General features: G+C 37.9%; 1 protein-coding gene and 1 pseudogene across 13 annotated transcripts in view; one reads left to right on the forward strand and one right to left on the reverse strand.

Annotated features, from left to right (window-relative positions):
- Positions 1-21,220, reverse strand: part of PUS10 (pseudouridine synthase 10) — a 70,834-nt gene that overhangs the window by 38,135 nt on the left and 11,479 nt on the right. The gene's annotated exons all lie outside the window — the stretch shown is intronic.
- Positions 7,980-20,245, forward strand: LOC112674658 (annexin A2-like; annotated as a pseudogene).

The raw sequence follows: 21,220 nt of genomic DNA on the forward strand, positions 1-21,220 counted from the left end.
CCAATGGAAACATTTTTAAAAGTGATATGCTTTACTACCAATTCGACTTATAATTGAAATATTTTAGATGTCAATTCAAAAATATGTGAGGGCGTACATATTTTCTCAAAATTCTTTTGGAGGAGAAGGATATAGAAGCAAACAAGTTCGAAAATCACTTACTGCATCTTAGTATAAGCAAACACCAACAGAAATCAAAAAAGGTACTAGAACCACATAGTTGGAGAAGGTTTGGGGTTTTCCCCCTCATTTTCTTTTATTCTTTTAAAATAACATGATAGAAAGTACAGAATACACTGTCATTTATTTTGGAACATAATTTTCTCTGTTTCTTTCTCCACTGTATATTATCTCAACCTCAAAGGTTTTCTGTTTGTTCAGCAAAGATAAAAAGTGGGAGGGCCCCTGGGGGATAGAAGAGAAGGTAGGACCTCCTTCCTCCTATTCACCATTTCTTCCTTTTACTCTGACCTTTGTGTACATATAAACTGCCACTGTTACTGCTGGGGAGACCTGCACAGCGTGGACAAGACACGCTGAATATGGTTCAGAGTAACCACAGCCAGTGGCAGGTAATTGTGCATGCCCATGTGTGTTAGGCATCTCTTAGTAAACAAAGCAGATATAAACTCTTACCCTTGTAAAACTAATAGCCAAGAATGAGGAAACGAACAAAACAAGTAAATTAAGTCACATACTATCTTAATGAAATAAATGCAGTGTAAAGTGATAAATGGAGTGGGGAAAAGTGAAAGAGGAATGGGGAATGGAAGAAGGGATTTGCAACTTCAAAGAGTGTAGCCAGGGAAAGCCTCACCAAAAAGGACACTGTTGAAGAAAGAAATGAAGGCAGTGAGGGAATACGCTATGAGTATATCTGAAGAAGAGACATTTTAGGCAGATGGAACAGCAAACAAAAGCTCTGAGGCAGTTGTGTCTGGTGTGTCCCATGAATAAACAGCGAGGAGACCAATGTTCAGCCAACAGTGGAAGAAGAGAGAAACAAGTGATGAAATCAAAGAACTGAGGTACAGTACTAGGGAAGGGCCAGTATAAGCTCTTGGAGGCAATTAAAGGAATTTGATTTTACTCTGAGGTTGATGGAGAGAATGAAGGAAGGACTTAAACTGACTTACTTTTTAAAGTGATAAGGGACAAGCATGGAAGCAGAGACAGCTCCTAGGAGGCTACTGTAAAAATCCAGGTAATTGCTTGACCTGCCTACACACACTTCAGGATAAAGGGAATGATTTTCAAAAGTACAGCAAGCAGGATTAAGTTTTTTTCTAGTCTGGGATCTCACTGCCTTCAAACTAACTTTTGTTCAACAGTCCATTTCCTGAAAACGTAACCTGAGGTTTTACCAGGCTATAACCCTGTTCCTGGTTCTAATCTTAGCCAGAAACTCTTTGCTTCACACTGTGCTGGATACCCTTCCCAGAAGGAGCTTCTGGTGCACAGGTGGCAGGTAGGAGGTACTGGGCCCAGGGAATTGGACCCTGCAACAGCTCCATGGGTACTGTTAAAGGCAGAAGCTTCTGAACAGTCCTTAGAGACAAGAAGATCAAATAGTCCAGCTCAGTGGAATTGGAGAAGGGAGTGCACTGAGCACAGATGGCTGGTATGCATAGACTGCAGGCCCCCCAAAACATACCAGGCATAGGAGTTATAGTGGCCAAAACTCTGGACCATGAAGCCTCAATCTAGGGATACTTCTGGATTCTTACTTTGAGCACAACATGGGTTTCAAAAAATCCAGCACAACCACCAGTTGGTCTATGAGAACAACTTCCCTGAGGGAGTCTCCCACCCTTCCTGCTGGGGCTGGGAAACCCTATTCTTTTCATCCAGGCTTCCTATCTGAAGCCTGCCAGCTCACAAGTCTAAATCACTTCTGTAGGGGGATCCCTGGGTGGCTCAGCGGTTTGGCGCCTGCCTTTGGCCCAGGGCGTGATCCTGCAGTCCTGGGATCCAGTCCCGCGTCAGGCTCCCGGCATGGAGCCTGCTTCTCCCTCTGCCCATGTCTCTGCCTCTTTCTCTCTGTGTCTATCATGAATAAATAAATAAATATATCTTCAATAAATAGATAGATAGATAGATCAATCAATCAATCACTTCTGGAAACTTGGCCTGTGGACAAAATCAGCCACAAAGAAGACCCAAAACACCAATGAAGCCAGTTCTTTCATCTAAGTTGGGGTTCTGCTCATAAGCACACAAGGATACACAACAAATATGTAAAGACAAAAATGTATGTGTACATACAGATGCAGATATATATACCTGTACATAATTTTCTATTCAAAGATTTCAAGTATTACAGAAGAGTACATACATCCTCAAAAAATTAAATTCTTGGGCAGTCCAGGTTGCTCAGCGGTTTAGCGCTGCCTTCAGCCCAGGGCGTGATCCTAGAGACCCAGGATCGAGTCCCATGTCAGGCTTCCTGCATGGAGACTACTTCTCCCTCTGCCTGTGTCTCTGCCTCTCTCTCTCTCTTTCTCATGAATAAATAAATAAATATAAAATCTTTATAAAAAAATTAAATTCTTAAATCTAGATCAGTGGTTCTCAAACAGTTTAGTTTCAGTACTCTTTAGTGTCTTAAAATTTTTTGAGGACCAAAATAGCTTTTTTTATGCTGGTTATATCTATTAATAATTATAATATTAGCAATTAAAAATATTAGCAATTAAAACAATGAATTTTTAAAATATTTAATTCATTTGAAATTAATAACAAAAGTAATAAATCCATTACATGTTAACATAAACATGAAAAAATACTATATTTTTCAGAAAAAACAATTTAATGAGAATTGTGGCATTATGATACATTTTTGCAATTCTCTTTAACATGTCTTAATAAAAGATAGTTTTATTTTCATATCTGCTTCTATATTCAATTTGCTGCAACAGTACATAGCATATAGCCTCTGGAAAACTCTACTGCATACTACTGAGAGAATGAGAATGAAGAGGCAATTATATATTATTATGAAAATATCTTTGACCTCATAGATCCCTTGTAAGGACCCTGGAGGTCCCTAGACCAAGCTTGGAGAACTACTTATCTGAATGTAATGGACAATTAAGGAAAATACAAATAATTAAAATTTGACTCCAGAAGGAGGAATAAAATCAAATAACTTTCAACTGAAGAAGTAATAAAGATCTACCTTTGTACCCTCTCAAATGGTTTTACAAGTAAAGTCTACCAAAACTTCAAGAAACAAACAAACAAAAAATATTCTTTTGTTGTTAAAATTTCCAAGCACAAAAGACAGAAAGACTGACAGTTTGGGGTGCCTGGGTGCCTCAGTCACTTGGGCAGCAACTCTTGATTTCAGCTCAGGTCATGATCTCAGGGTCATAAGAAAAAGGCCAATAATACTGGTAAATCTCTAGCAGGCCTGATCACAGGGGGGAAAAGACACAAATGACCATCATCAGGGAATAAGATACCACAATAAAGAAATATTATGAAACACTCTATGTCAATAAACCTGACAACTTAGATGAAACAAATTCCTTAAAAGATATGAATTGTGAATGACACAAGAAACAGTAGGAAACCTGAAAAGAGCAGTATCAACTGAAGAAACTAAATTTATAATAAAAAGATTATCATGTTGTAAAATATCTTAAGTCTACAATAAAATTATTACAACTATAAAAAAATTAGGCAAAACTGCGGATCACAAGGTTATAAAAATCAACTGTATTTCTACAGACCAGCAATGAAAAATTGAAAAATGCAATAAAAATAGAATTCCACTTCTAAGAGAACCCAAAATGATGAAATTCTTAGGGATAAACTTTTGTTTTTGTTTTTTATTTTTATTTTTTAAAGATCTTATTTATTTACTCACGAGAGACACAGAAAGAGAGGCAGAGACATAGGCAGAGGGAGAAGCAGGCTCCATGCCGGGAGCCTGATGTGGGACTCCTTCCCAGGACCCCAGGATCACGCCCTGAGCTGATCCTCAACCACTGAGCCACCCAGGCATCCCAGGGATAAACTTTTAAAACATGTGTGAAATCTGTACACTGAAAACTATAAACCAGTGCTGAAAGAAATTAAAGGTCAAAATAAATGAAGAAATGTACCACATTCATGCATTGGAAAATACAATATTGTCAAGATGTCAATATTGTCAAGATTTCTTTTTTTTTTTTAAGATTTAATTTATGTACTTGACAGATAGAGAGGAGCCAGGGAGCACAAGCAGGGGGAATAGCAGAGGGAGAAGGAGAAGCAGGCTGCCTGCTGAGTAGGGAGCCCCATGTGGGCTCGATCCCAGATCCCCGGGATCATGACCTGAGCTGAAGGCAGATGCTTAACTGACTGAGCCACTTAGGTGCCTTCAAGATGTCAATTCTTATCAAGTTTATCTAAAAATTCAATGCAATTCCGGTCAAAATTTAAGCAAATTAAAAAAAAAAATTGACAATTCTAAAATCTGTATGTAAATGCAAAAGACCTAGCATTACCAAAGCAAATTTTAAAGAGAATATACTCAAAGATTTATGCTATTTTCAAGATACACTATAATGATGTAGTAATCAAGATAGTATACTACTGATACATGGATGTACCAATATATCAGTGGTATTGAACAGGGAGTAAAGAAATACATATGTAAATAAACACATATGCTTATTTTCTACAAAGGTAGCAAAGAAATCACAGAGAAAGAAAGGTTTTTGGAACACCTGGGTGGCTCAGTGGTTGAGCGTGTCTGCCTTTGGGTCAGAGGGTGATCCCAGAGTCCCAGGACCAAGTCCCACATCGGGCTCCCTGCATGGAGCCTGCTTCTCCCTCTGCCTGTCTCCTCTGCCTCTCTCTCTCTGTGTTGCTCATGAATAAATATATTTTTTTTTTTTAAAAAAAAGGGTTTTTTTCATCAGAGGGTACTGAAAAAAAAAAGAGAGAGAAAGAAAAACACCAACTTTTACCTCACAGTACATTAAAAAAATTAACTCAGGGGGCACCTGGGTGGCTCAGTCAGTTGAGCATCTGCCTTCAGCTCAGGTCATGATCCCAGGTTCCTGGGATCAAAAACCCTGCAGGTTCCTGCAAGTTCCCTGATCAGTGAGGAGTCTGCTTCTCCTTCTCCCTCTGCCTCTTCCCCTGGTCCATCCCCCACTCATGTTTTCTCTCTGTCTCTTAAGTAAATCAATAAAATCTTTTTAAAAATTAACTGAGGTATAAAAGACAGCTATAAACATAAAAGCTTTAAGGAAGAAAACTTTTAGAATAAAACATCATAGAAAATCTTTGCAAACTTGCAGTATACAAGATTTGTTAGCTAGGACATGAACAGCATGAACCATAAGAATAAAAAGCTGATGAATTGTATTTTAACAAAAGTAGAAACTTCTCCTCTTTGACAAATATCATTAAGAAAACTAAAGAACAAGCCACAACATGGGAGATAATATTTGTAATACATATATACATTAAAAAAAACATTAAAAAACATAAAAAATACATATATACATAATAAGGATTTTGATCTAGAATATATTAAGAACTATTACAACTCAATGAAAAGAAGACAACCCAATTTTTTTAAATGGGCAAAAGATTTGACAAAGTCAAATGTGAGAATGTGAGAAGAAACTTCACATTGAAGAATGAATGGCAATTAACTACATGAAAAGATGCTCAACATTAATAGTCATTAGAAAAATAGATACACAATCTCTACACACCCACTAGATTGGCTCAAATGTAAGAAAGTGACAATATCAGGGGTTGCCAAGGATGTGAAGCAACTACAATGCTCACATAACTACAGCAGGAATATAAACGTAAACTGGTAAATCCACTTAGGAAAACTGAATGGCAGTATCTCATTAGATTAAATATATACCTGCCATATGACTTCGCTATTACACTCTATAATATTTATCCAGAAAAAATGAAAACATATATCCACACAAAGAATTATACTTAAAAGTTTGTACAGGGGATCCCTGGTGGCTCAGCGGTTTAGCGCCTGCCTTTGGCCCAGGGTGCCATCCCGGAGTCTCGGGATTGAGTCCCGCGTCGGGCTCCGGGCATGGAGCCTGCTTCTCCCTCTGCCTGTGTCTCTACCTCTCTCTCCTCTCTCTATGACTATCATGAATAAATAATAAAAAATCTATTAAAAATAAATAAATAAATAAATAAAAGTTTGTACAGAGCAGCTTTGTTCGTAATAGCCAAAAACTGTAACGCAGGACTGTGTAGGAGTGCTAGATATGGTTGATTAATACTATTAATACAGTTAATATCATTAGGCCTAATTGGTTTGAGGTGGAAAAAGCAACACTCTTTTTAATATCATTTTGAGTTAGAACAGATTGCTATAAATAATGTGGTGATAGCTCCTAGGCAGTGTTAATATTTGAGTGGCTTTGTTGTTTTCTATTAATGGGTAGAAACAGATTAGTTTCCACCTGCTGCAACTATGACACTTGAATAAAGTAGGGCTGACATGGGTGTAGGGCCCTTAATGGCTGAGGAAAGTCATGGGTGAAGGCCAAATTGGGCAAATTTGCCAGTTATAGCTTCAGAAAATCCAATTAATAGGTGATTAACATAGTTAAGGTTGAGTTTAAAAATTTGTTGAACATCTCATGACTTTACGTTGAATAGCAATCATGCTATTGATATAATAGATTCAACATCTCCAATGCAGTTATATAGAATAGTTTGGAGGACAGTAGTGTTTGTATTTGTTCAGGTGTATTATTAATTAGTAGAAGTGACATAATTCCTACTCCTTTTCATCCGATGAAATGTTGGAAGAGGTTGCTGGCAGTGACTAAGATTAGATTAGTAATAAGGAATGTTAAGTATTTGAAAAATTGGTTAATATTGGGCTCTGAATGTATATTTCATATAGAGAACTCTATACTTGACCATGTAACAAAATGTGCTACTAGTAGAAATTCTATTGAGAAATGATCTAGTTTTTTTTTTTTTTTTTGAAGATTTCATTTATTTATTTGGATAGAGAGCACACAGGAGAGAGCACAAGGATGGGTGTAGGGGAGGGAGAAGGACAAGCAGACTCCCCATTAACCAGGGAGCTCAATGTGGGGCTCAATCCCAGAACTCCAGGACTATGACCCAAGGTGAGAGAAGATGCTTAACCAATTGAGCCACCCAGGTGCACCGAGAAATAATCTAGTTTAAAGTTAAGCAATAGTTTTAAGGTTTGATTATTTGGTGTCAGTGTGAAATAATTTTTTCTTGGCCTGAGTAAATGACTATTGTGGGATAAAGGCATAGATGATAATTTTTACACAGTATGGATATAGATGCTTTTATACATCTTAGATTTTTATGATTGGTAAAGTTAACATAGTGCACTTAGTATAAGATGTCGATAGATTTATTACCTTTATTTGGAGTTGCACCAATTTTTTGGTTCCTGAGACCAATGGATTATTACTTCTATCTGTTAAAAATCTGAAAACAGGGCACCTGGGTGGCTCAGTGGGTTAAGCATCTGACTTTGGCTCAGGTCATGATCTCAGGGTACTGGGATCGAGCCTGAATTGGGAATCCCTGCTCAGTGGGGAGTCTGCTTCTCTCTCTCCCTTTACCCCTCCCCCCATTTATGTGCTCACTCACTCTTGCTTCTCTCAAATAAGATCTTTAAAATAGAAAAAAAAGTTTGAAAAGCCATATTTTTTATACATGGAGGCATGAATTAATTCTTACATACTTTCTCAGTAAATAAGTTTTGAATTTCTACTATTAGATTCACAATCTAATGTTTTTATTAAACTATATTTACAATAGATGGACATCAAAATAATTTGTGAGTTAAGTGATAAAAGTAGGAAGGGTAGTAAATGTAGGGCTATGAGAGCCTTTTCTCATATGAATGATGGTTAAAATTTTTGAAGTGGCACTTATATTTGCCTCATGATGTTATGGCTAATATAGGGTAGGAATAACAATGTTAATTCCTTAGCATAATGGTAATGTTGGATCATGAAAATGATGATGTAACTACAAATAGTTCTCCAATTAGGCTAATTGTTGGGGGTAAGGCCAAATTGGTAAGGCTCACTAGAAGTCATCATGCTGCTATTAGTAGAAGGAGAAGTCTGTAATCCCCGAGCTAGAATTATAGTTCAGCTGGGAATTTGTTCATAGTTTAAATTTGCTAGGCAAAACAGTGCTGATAATGTAAAGCTGTGGGCAATTATTAGAGATGTAGCTCCTATATAACTTCATGGTATTTAGATAAGAATGGCTACGATTACTAGTGCTATGTGGCTGACAGAGGAATATGCAATGAGTAATTTTAAGTCTGTTTTCCATAGACAGATGGAGCTGGTTATAATTATTCCTCATAAGGATAATGTAAGAAAAGGATATGCATGTAATTTATTAGGGGGTTTAGTGTTGTAGCTTGTAATGTTCTGTAGCTGCCTAGTTCGAGTTGTATGGCTACACAAACTTTGGATCCAACAGCGAGGGGTTTCAAACATGCTTTTGGTAATCAGAGGTGTAGGCCATAGAGAAGTATTTCTACTATAAATGCTATTAGGCATGTTAGTCTTAAGAAAATATTATGTCAAGAACTAGCTTCAGTCCAGTATTGAATTATTAGAAAGTTCAGTGAACCTATAAGATTTTGGATAAAGATTAGGACAATGAGAAGTGGGACTGATCCTACTAGCATATAAAATGAAGTCCTGCATTTAATCATTCTGTTTGGTTTCCTTAGAGGGTAATAATGATTAAGGTTGGAACTAATGTTGCTACAAATAAAATATAAAAGATTAATTCTGTAGCAGTAAAAGTTGTCATTAAGAATATCTGTGGCATAAATAGTATTGTAATATATAGTTTTTAAGGAAGGTTAGTGATTCTTTCATCTAGTGATAGATGAAACTGACTGGTTATGGGTATTAGTGGAAGAAGTCATGTCATTAATGTTAATAAGGGCACTGACAGGGAGTCAGAAAATACGAGTGAAAAGTTAAGGCTGTTGTCATTAAGTTGATTTAGGAGGAATGAGCTAATAAAGCTGATTAGTAGGCTGTAAATCATAGTGTTAATTCAGATTATATTATTTAAATGTATTCCTTATGACTCAGCAATTCTATGTCTGCACGTGTAGAATACGGCTACAAGAATGCTTATGGTTTTACTGTTGGAAATAGCCAAAAACCAGAAATGAACTTAATATCCATTTATAACAGCATGAATAAATTGCAGTATTTTCATGCAGCTGAATACTGTATAGCAATGAAAATGAACAAATTATAGCTCCACATAGCAATAAAGATGAATCTCTCAAAAATGATATCAAATGAAAGAGGCCAGGCACAAAAGATTTATCATGTTATGATTCCATTATTATATAAAGTTCAAAATCAGGCCCATTTAAACTCTAGTTTTACGAGCAAAGACAATACTTACGTGAGAGGAGAAGACCAGAGTTAACCACTGATGAATATAAAAATAAAAACTTATTAAAAAGAAAAGAATATTTCTACTCTAGGATAGCTTTTTTTTTTTTTTTTGGTAAGATTTTATTTATTTATCTGACAGAGAGAGTGAGCAGAAGCAGGCAGAGCAGCAGGCAGAGGGAGAGGGAGAAACAGGCTCCCCTCTGAGCAAGAGCCTGATGTGGGGCTTGATTCCAGGACCCTGGGATCACGACCTGAGCTGAAGGTAGACACTTAACCGACTGAGCCACTCAGGCACCCCTCTAAGGTAGATTTCAACTTCGAGGACTCATCATATAATCTGTGTTTACTATAAGCTCACTACTTAAACTATGAGAAATGAAAGACCAAACAAATGGGAATAAGACTTTACCTAAGATATCCAACATGTTAACCAATCGACAAACTATATCACAAGTTCAGGAAAAAAAGTCTATGTGCTAACAGAATATCATTTATCCAAACAAACACGCACTCTTATTCAGTACTCTATACCTGTAGTGAGTGATTAAAAGCTCTTCAGAAGATACTTGTAGTACATTTCAATCCTATTTGCAAAATAACTCAGGTTAATTACATCATGAATAAGAATGCTATCCAACAGAAGTGTCCTGAATACATGTCTGCATATTTAAAAATCTTTTGAAATACCAATTTACCACTCATGCCTGGTTACTGATTTACTTAATAGGGCTTGAGTCCACATGCCCACTTCCTTGATAAGGTGAGGATTTCTGAGATGCTTTCAGAAATGGGATGCAGGTCTCACTAAAATCACTATCTCATGGTTTCTAACGTGAATTTATGGTGATAATACCAAATGAATATCATATAATCATTACACATCATAACATTCTAGTTTCAAAGAAAACAAATCCTAGATGTGAACTGAATTCTGAAAAGAAACCATATTATGACTCTTAATAGAAGCATAAAAGAGCTACCTGTCTTGGCACCTTTGCATCTATTTCATTTTTTCATTTCCTTTTACATGCTTCATGACTACATTTAAATAAAATCCATTTTATTTTTTCCCCACCCAAGTTAGTTCCCCTGACATTATGTCTGCCCAAATACTCACAGTAACATTTTAACAATCACTTCAGAGACAGGCAGATCTCTGAAAAAACCATCAAGAGTTTCAATCATAGCAATACATCAACAGTTACATGAATAGCTTTTAAACTATGATATAATGAAAACAATATATGACTCTTTAATTTGCCATGTATATATTATATGTTTGTTTTAAAATTAAAAAAATTGACTTCTTCCTTCTGCTAGTGACTGCTCTGTAGAGACTGCCATACATCCAGCTGATCTCTAATAATTGTTAAACCAAAATATACAAGCAATAAAAAGGAAGTAGCACTGAGAAATGACACCCCAATGTCCAACTAAAGTCTTTTACATGAGTTTTATAAATAATCAGAGTATCCAAATTTGTTGAAAAATGTTTATAGCATTAAAAAATTGGATAACTATGCATGATAAAAATGACAAAGATTTCATTCATATGTGGAATTTAAGAAACAAAACAAAAAAGCAAAGGAAAAGAGAAAGAGAGATAGGTAAGTCAAGAAACAGACTCTGAACTCTAGAGAACAAATTGATGGAGGTGGATGGGGGAATGGGTAAAATAGACAATGGGGAATAAGGAGTGCACTTGTGATGAGCACTAGGTTTATGTATGGAATTGTTGAATCCCTGTATTTCACTTGAAACTAATACAACATTGTATGTTAACCATACTGGAACTAAAAAGAAAAAAAAATCAAGATTTTATTTATTTATTTGAAAGAGACAGAAAGAGAGCACAAGTGGGAGGGGACAGAGAGAGAGAGAGAGAGAGAAGCAGATCCCTCCTCCAACGCCATGAGCAATGAACCTGACCATGTGGGGCTTGATCCCAGGATTCCGGGATCATGACCTGAGTTGAAGGCAGACGCTTAACTGACTGAGCCACCCAGGTGCCCCTGGAATTAAAATTTTAAAATAATAATAATGGCAAGGAGAAAGACAGTTTTCTTAGAAAAAAATTTCTCAGATAAACATTTCCAAGTGGGCCTTGGATGGTATCTACTCTAGAAAAAGGATTCTATTAGTATTGATTCTGTGTTAATATCAGTGAAGAAAAACAGAGCAGATTTTATTTAAAAGGGAAGATTTGTAAAGATAACTTCCAATATTTTAAGCAACACAACCTATTTTTTTTTAAGATTTTATTTATTTATTCATGAGAGACCCAGAGAGAGAGGCAGAGACTTAGGCAGAGGGAGAAGCAGGCTTCCTGCGGGGAACCCAATGTGGGACTTGATCCCAAGACCCCAGGATCACGACCTGAGCTGAAGGCAGATGCTCAACCACTGAGTCACCCAGGCACCCAAAAAAACCGATTTAAAAAAAAAAAAAAAAGCAGGAACTGGGCAGCCCGGGTGGCTCAGTGGTTTGGCGCCTGCCTTCGGCCCAGGGCGTGATTCTGGAGACCCGGGATCGAGCCCCACGTCAGGTTCCCTGAACAGAGCCTGCTTCTCCCTCTGCCTGTGTTTCTGCCTCTCTCACTCTCTGTGTCTCTCATGAATAAATAAATAAAATATTTTTTAAAAAAGCAGGAACAGCTGTAGCACTACCATTAATCAACACTTTTTAACTGACCTACTCTAAAACTACTTCATTCATCTTTCTTTTATCTAAAAGGGAAAAAAAGAAAAGAAAAAAAAATAAAAGGGAAGAAAAGTAAGTACTGGCACTATTTTTTAAGAAAGAGGTTTCAGACAAGTCAATAATGAAGTTGGATGAGTCTGACTTCAGGGTGGCACCTTCCACCAGCCCCTCCTCTTGAACATTTGGACATATCTGTGACTTGGTTGAAAACCTTACTGTCACTCCCCTCCCCAATTATTAAGGGACTATAACATCATAACCCAGTACCTCACACCCAGGTGTACCAATCTTCCCAAGATCAAAGGAAAATCCTCACAAAAATTACTGGAAATTCCTCTATTTTAAGATATCTAGTGTAATAAAATATTTGATGCAAAACCTATTCTGCATCTACTCCAGTCATCTGATAAAAAAATCTGAGTATGAGTGTGGTAGGAAAGTCTTTAAAAATGTAATTTTAGGGACTCTTTTATTTTAAAGATTTTATTTATTTATATGAAAGAGAGAGCACAAGCAGGGAGAGGGGTAGGAGGGGAGGGAGAAGTAGACTCACTGCTGAGGGGTAGGGGGAAACTCTATCCTAGGACCCTGAGATCATGACCTGAACCCAAGACAGACGCTTAACTGACTGAGCCACCCAGACACTCCTATAATTTTATTTTTAAAGCCATATTTTTAGAGAATCACCAAATCAACTGGTGATTTATCCTCATTCTTGTTATAATATAAGTTCTGGTTCCACAAGATCAAAACCTAGGCTAAGTCTCTCCTGTAAATACAGCAACACAATAACTCACTTCTGAAATCTTATCAAATCACAACATAGTTAGTAGGATATAGCAATAAACAACAGCATAAACTTTAGAGTTGGACCGGCGAATTTTTAAATCCTAGGTCTGTTATTTATTAGCAATGTGACCCTGAGTTGCAATTTCATCCTGTATAATAGGGATAATAATAACACCAACTTCAAGGGGTTAGGATGATTAAATTATAAATATTACATATATAAAAATATATTTCAAATTATATAAAAATAATAATTTAGTAGGTTTGAATTACTAAGCCTAAAATATGGTGGTGATATCAGAAAGAAAAGAATAGTTGACATTACTTCTCTATGTAATAAGAGAAACCCAAATCTGAAATAGGCAGAGCCTAAATTAGAACTTCCCTTTTTCTGAAACTTAGTTTACTAGGCCACAAAGTCCTAAAATTAATGAGAAAAAAGTTTGATAAGGAACTCAATAGTTGGTAAGTAGCAATGTGATAATATATTGTATCTGATGGGGAAACTGAGTTTTAAAGAAAAATGATTTCCTTTATCTTCTATTCCTTATTTTATTTCTTATATCTTATATTTCTTATCATAAATTTTAAAGATGCAAAAGCGTAACAATTCACAAGGATGAGACTATCCAAATTAAAACAATAAACTTCAAAATTTTAAGGCTGCCTCGTGTTCTTACTGCACCCTGCTACCTCTCAACCATCCACCTGGGTTGATAAGTCACAGCAACCTATACTTAGCTAGGTCAAGCCAAGAAAAAAACAAAGCTAGGAAGTAAATATATGCATATTCATGTATTTAAACATATGTTTGAATATCCACCAACTGTTCCTAAATTCAATATTATGCTACTGTGGTAGGCTTTATTATTTTTTTTTAATTTTAGATTTTTATTTATTCATAAGGGACAGAGAGAGAGAGAGAGAGGTAGAGACACAGGCAGAGGGAGAAGCAGGCTCCACGCAGGGAGCCTGATGCAGGACTTGATCCCAGGACCCCGGGATCACAACCTGACCTAAAGGCAGACGCTCAACCACTGAGCCACCCAGGTGCCCTTGTGGTGGGCTTTATAATCAGTCTTATTCATAGTCCTGCTTCACCATGGCATCTCATTCCCAAGAACAGGTTCCATTCCTCTTTGTTGCATGCTGCAGTAACCTCAGGATTAGGTTTTTGTTTTATATGTTGGGCTCTCCTGTGCCTGCTTCCCTAATAATGGGTTATTAGGCTTCTTCAATACCTGCTGTGACTCCTTGACAGCTGGACAACTGATTCGCCCATCCTAACCAGGACTGGGGTTCTGTATAAAGTTTGATGAATTGCATGTTACTCTTCTTTTCTCTCTTGGAACACAGGTGCCAGCTATGTACTGAGTAATATAATAGAATCCTGAACATACTACCATGTCTAGTCTCATGTTCCTCCTGATGCAGCATCTTTGACTGGATTCATCATTCTGGTGATCCTTTGATCCTTGTTTATGTTGAGTGTATGGCTTAATAAATGTAATAGTTAAGAAAAGGCAATGCCCATAGAGCCAAGGCAATCGGGTAAATAAAAACACGTGAGAATATAAGGTGAAAAGATGGTATGGTCTAAAAACAAAAAAGAGCACAAATCAAGGAGGCACATCCAAATTCCAATATGCCACATTACATGAGCTTTGATTTTTCTCTTCTAAAAAGAAGGATGAGTGTTATGATGAGTGAAATAGTCCCAATCTGAGGCTGAAAAAGAAAATCATCTAAGCATATCTTCTTTCTAAACCACAGATATAGAGGATTCATTGAATGGTCAGAAATTAAAAGGGGATCACCTTAAACTCAAAGTTAAGAACTCCTGGATTCTTCATCAGAGATTCTGAATGGATTTACACTGAGGCTGGGGCATACTCAGAGCTCTGACAAATCACAGCCATATACATTATCATCATTTTTCAATGAGTACCATAAAAAGCTGGGAGCCCTGTTCTAGATCACCAAGGTCTCCTGCAGATCTATAATTCTATGACTCTAATGATGCAGACCTTTATACACTGGTGTTGTGCTCACAGGGACATGCTTTGAGAGTTACTTTTTTATAAGGAAGATAGGTTTAAGTTGTTTCATGTCCTCTAAAACGTTTTTAAAATTGCAGCCAGTATATCCAAAACATAGCAAGGTTACAATCCCCCCACCCCATTCATGGAGAGTCCACTGAAAGATACTTAACAGCCAGAGACAGTGATCTCTATAATTTTGCCTGTTTTTCAGTGTCTCATTCAGCAACCTTACAAAAATATGTTCTGCGTGATTTAGTGGACCACACAGGAACTGAAGTAAGGTCTACACAACAAACCTAATGAAAACTAGGGCTACAAATTCTGAACACTTCTTAGTAATCTCAGAAAAAGTTTGTTGGCCAAAGTGAACCCTGAGGTGCTTTTAAAAGATAGGTGAGAAAGAACAAAAAGTGATTTAGGCAAGGTGCTTATACAAAATAAGAATCTGAGATGTCACTGAAAATGAACAAAAAGCTGAAAATACACATGCTAAATCAAAGTCTAGGTAACGAATGAGCCTGCATACACAATATGAACTTGGAAGTGTAGTCTCTGTACTTGAAGTCAAAGTGATTTCAACAAATCCAGTCTTTTAAATACCCATTTGTCAGAATTTTTTTTTGATGATTTAATTTATTTATTCATGAGAGACAGAGACAGAGAGAGAGTGAGAGGCACAGACATAGGAAGAGGGAGAAGCAGGCCCCATGCAGGAAGCTCAGCATGGGACTTGATCCCAGGACTCCGGGATCACGCCCTGAGCCAAAGGCAGATGCTCAACCGCTGAGCCACCCAGGCGTCCCCCTTTTGTCAGAATTCAAGAAAAACATTTGTAAATATAAACTGTTACCACAGAAATGGTACTGCTTTTATTTCTGGTTAGATTTCCAGGGCTACGTATAATTTATAGTACTTAGTGTAAAGCAGGAAGATACAATTATAAAAATGAAAGGGAAAAAGTTTTGATTTGACAAATAAAACTCCAACTATATCAAGTTGCATGTCAAGAAGTAGGTGTTTCACAAAACCAAAGTAACATTTAAGAGACACTATATCCATTTAAAGTCAATAAAGTGAGAAAACTGTTTCCACACACTACCAAAAAGTCAAACTGATAGTGCAATATTGCCCTCTACTGGACCATACTAGTAAAGATAAACCTAAAATAACAGTAGGACTAACAGTTTACTTTTATTGGGCTTTAACAGAATGTTTTTTTCCCATAAATGTTAGTTTAGCCTAATATTAGCATAAGTCTGGGTCATTCATTCTATAATAATTTTAGTGTGAAAAAAATAATAATTTTAGTGTGGCATTAATGTGGTATAGTTTAGAAGACTCAATTACGAATATAAGGTAACAAAGAATAACAAATAAAATAAATATTTTTCTTAAAACTATATAGTATCTTGGAGTTGAAAAAGCTGAACAAAGTCTCTAGTCTAATCAACTATATAGTGTATACATTCCTTCTACATATCTCTGCCAAATAGTCACCCAGCCTTGGCTTAAATATTCTGGTAATAGACAACACCATCCCTGAAAACAGTCTATCCTGTTCTGCATAGTTCCATAAAGCTGAAAATTACTTCCTCACCTAATTCCATCTCTGCAGCAGAAAACCCCTTAAATATTTAAGAAGAGCAAATTCATGGGGCACCTGGGTGGCTCAGACCATTAATCATCTGCCTTCAGCTCAGGTCATGATCTCTGGGATTGAGGTCCTGAGATTAAGCCCCACATCAGGCTCTGAGCTCAGCAGAGAGTCTGCTTCTCCCTCTGCCTCTCCCTTCACTTGTGCGCTCTCTCTCTCTCTCTCTCTTTTTTAAATAAATAAAACCTTAACACACACATTTATTATCTTACGGTGCTTTAGGTCAGAAGACCACCACGGGTCTCCCTGGGCTAACACCGAGGTGTCAACAGGGCTGCATTCCTTTCTGGAGAATCTAGGCTAGGAGAATACATTTCTTTGCCTTTCCTAGCTTCCATAGGCCACCCATATCCCTTAGTTCCTTTCCACTGTCTTCAAAACGAGCAACATTGCATCTGACCATTCTTTCATAATCACATCTTCCTCTGACCCTGACCTCAGCCAAGAAAGGTGCTTCTAAGGCCTCATATAATTGGGTTGAGCCCAGCAATCCGCTTTCAACACCTTTCTCCAAGTGAGTTTCAGATCTGCAGAGTACACTTGGAGAAACACTGTCCAGTTTGAAATCAGTTACTAAGCAGTTCCTTTCGGGTATGGCCAGCCAGGTCAACCCACCCAATTGTCTTTACATTCTGCTCATGTATCCTGCCACGTTCGGGAAGTTAACATAAGAAAGAAACCTGCTCAAAGGACTAGCTGAATTCCAGTCACATTGGTGCTACCATATTTCCCTGCTCTACCAGTCCTGCTAATCTTTAAAAGGAAGAAATGATGCAGACAGAACTTGTTCTTTTTTTTTTAAGATTTATTTATTCATGAGAGACCCAGAGACAGAGACAGAGACAGAGAGAGAGAGAGAGAGAGAGAGAGAGGCAGAGACACAAGCAGAGGGAGAAGCAGGCTCCATGCAGGGAGCCTGATGTGGGACTCCATCCCAGGTCTCCAGGATCACGCCCTGGGCTGAAGGCTGCACTAAACCGCTGAGCCACCCAGGGATCCCCATAACTTGTTCTTAATGAGTCTGCTCAGTGTGTTGACCAAGTGCTCCTTATCCTCAATATCTTGCCAAGGTTTTAGAGTCAAGCTCACCAGCTGGTAGTTAACAAAACCACCTGTAGAAAATGGAACTGCCTTCTGTCTCCAGTTTCCGCTACCTTTTAAAGCTCTCAAAGATCATGAACAACTGCAAGTTCTTTCTGAATCCATCCTGGAATGTCATTTATCTAGTCCCAAATACCTGAATCCATTTAGAGAAGCTTCACCACGTGGAACTTTCAGTCTCCCTCACCAATCAATGATCATTCTACCCATTCAGGTTGAAGATCATTCTCCTTGACAAAAAGGATAGAAGCAGAGATCCCTGGATGGCTCAGGGGTTGAGTGTCTGCCTTCCACCCAGGGCATGATCCTGGAGTTTCAAGATTGAGTCCCAGATAGGGTTCCCTGCATGGAGCCTGTTTCTCTCTCTGCCTGTGTCTCTGTCTCTGCCTGTGTCTCGGTCTCTGCCTCTGTCTCTCTCTCATGAATAAATAAAATCTTAAAAAAAAAAAAAAAAAGGATAGAAGCCAAAGTAAGACTTCAGAAGTTTCATTTTCCCTGTATTATCCATCAGTAGTACCAATTCCAAATACATCCCCTTTTTTGTTTCTTGCTGTAATCATAACTTAAAGCACCCCCAACTCTTCCTTAGCAATTCTTACAAGGCTCTACTCATTCAAGATTTGATTTTCCAGTTGCTATTACAGAACTAAGCCTCCTTCTTACATTTGCATTGCTCTGACTTTATTTTTTCTGTATCTTTTTTGGAAACTGATTTCAATTTGGCAAAAAAAAAATTACAATCGGAGCTGGATGATACACATACACAGGGACTCACTAGGCTAGTCTTACTACTTTTTATATTTTCCAAAATAAAAAGTCAAGTAAATACATATAAATACAAATGTTTATATAAACACAGAGAGAGATGCCTCAATTTCTTCTTCATAGGGATGTATTTTTATCCTTAAACTTTCTTCTGTTGGTTGGGATAATTTGGGTTTGTTTATTTTAAAGATTTTATTTATTTTTGAGAGAGCACAAGCAGGTGAGGGGCAGAGGGAGAAGCAGACCTGTTCAGCAGGGACCTCAACATGGGGCTTGATCCCAGGACCTTGGGATCATGACCTGAGCCAAAGGCAGATGCTTAACCACCTGAGCCACCCAGGCAACACAGGGATAATTTGGCTTTAATTAAAGTCTGAATTACACTTTTTCTGAACCTCACAAACCTTTTAATTTACCTTCCAGCCCAGATTCCTCTGCCATTTTTCTCTAACTGCCTTTTCTTTGCATCGTTTGACACCTATCAAAGTAAAGGCTAAAGGCTCCAAAACTGGGGGCACTTGTAGCTCTTGGCGCCCAGCCCAGCTTCTTTCAAAATGTTTTACTGTTCATGAAATTCTCTGCAAGCTCAGCTTGGAGGGTGATCATTCCATGCCCCCAAATGCATACAGGTGGATGAAAGCATACACCAATTTTGATGCTGAGCATGATGCTCTGGCACTGAAAAGGCCATCAGGACCAAAGATGTGGATGAGGTCACCATTGTCAACATTTTGAGCACCCACAGCAATGAAGAGAGACAGGATACTGCCTTTACTTACCAAAGAAGGATCAAAAAGGAACTTGCATCAGCCCTGAAGTCAGCCTTGTCCAGCCACCTGAGGACTGTGATTTGGGGCCTATTGAAAACACCTGCTCACTATGATGCTTCAGAGTTGAAAACCTCCATGAAAGGGCTGGGGACTGATGAGGACTCACTCTTTGAGATCATGTGCTCAAGGACCAACCAAAATCTTCAGGAAATTAACAGAGTCCTCAAGGAAATGTACAAGACTTATCTGTAGGACATGATTTCTAACACATCTAGTGACTTCCACAAGCTGATGGTTGCCCTTGCTAATGGTAGAAGAGCAGAGGATGACTCTGGCATTGATTATGAACTGACTGACCAAGACTCCTGGGATCTCTATAATACTGGAGCGAAGAGGAAAGGAACTGATGTGCCCAAGTGGATCAGCATCACAACTGTGCCGAGTGTGTGTCACCTCCAGAAAGTAGTTGAAAGGTACAAGAGCTACAGCCCTTATGACACATTGAAGAGTATCAAGAAGGAGGTCAAAGGAGCCCTGGAAAATGCTTTCCTCAACCAGTTCCAGTACATTCAGAACAAGGTGCTCTATTTTGCTGACTGACTATATGACTCCAAGAAAGATAAGGGGACTCTCGATAAAATCCTAAATCATGATCTATCATGATCTTCTGCAGTGAAGTGGCCTTGTTGAAATTCAGGTCTGAATTCAGAGAAAGTACAGAAAGTCCCCATACGACTACATCCAGCAAGACATGAGGGCGACTGCGAGAAAGCACTGCTGTCCCTGTGTGGTGGGAATGATTGAGGCCTATGAAGGCATGAGCATCCAGGAATGGTGTTCCTTGTTTCCAGCTAACAGTTCTAGAAAATATCTTGTAACTAACAGACCCCTTGTACCTATTCCTGTAAGGATGACATTAGCATTGCCCCACCCCATCCTTATTTTGGTTGCCTAAGCAATGCCTGCCTCTCATGTCTAGTCTCTCCTTTTAGCCAAAGAAATGAACATACCAAAGAATTGGAAGTGGATGTGAAACACTTTGTCTCTTGTATATTGTGTCATAAACAGATGAATAGGGATCCCTGGGTGGCTCAGCGGTTTGGCGCCTGCATTCGGCCCAGGGCGTGATCCTGGGGACCCGGGATGGAGTCCCACATCGGGCTGCCTGCCTGGAGCCTGCTTCTCCCTCTGCCTGTGTCTCTGCCTCTCTCTCTCTCTCTGTGCATCTGTCATGAATAAATAAATAAAATCTTTAAAAAAAATAAAATAAAATAAACATGAATAAACGGAATTTTTACTCTAAAAAAAGTGTAGGATATATTCTAATTATGCCTGTTTCTCTCTTCCTATTAGGAACATAAATTTTAAAAAGTTATCAGATTATTATTAGATGAGATTATTTCTGCCATTATCCTTTAGGACAGCAGTTCTCAAAGTGTGCTCCTTTATTATAGAAGTACCAATATCACCCATGAGCTTGTTAGACATACAAATTCATGGGTCCCACCGACCTACTGTACCAGAATCTCTAAGGAAGGGGCCTGGGAAACTCTCCAAATGAATCCTATGCATATTAGAGTGTGAGAACCATTATTTTAGAAGACACTATTCCAATTCAAAAGCTGTCAATGTCCTTTTAACCAATGCGATTTCCATCAAGTGCCTAGATAATGGGAGTCCCTCATACTACTGTAAACACTAAACTTTATGATTATCTTATATCTGCAACTCATCACCTTTTCCCTTGGCTAAAGGTCATACAACACATTACCATTTCTGTATCTATCCCATTTTTCTCTTTTTTATTCTCTTCTAGATGGTGTTCAGCATCCTTTCACTCACAGGATCTCAGATCTCAGTGCAGGTATATAATTTCTTGCCATATCATACTATTCTCTCTCTCCTTTTATCAAATCTGACTCTAATTAAAAAGACATCCTTCCACTGTTACATTCAAGTGGGGAGCCGAAA

The sequence above is a fragment of the Canis lupus genome, chromosome 10 (genome assembly GCF_003254725.2).
Source record: "Canis lupus dingo isolate Sandy chromosome 10, ASM325472v2, whole genome shotgun sequence".
Classification (NCBI taxonomy): domain Eukaryota; kingdom Metazoa; phylum Chordata; class Mammalia; order Carnivora; family Canidae; genus Canis; species Canis lupus.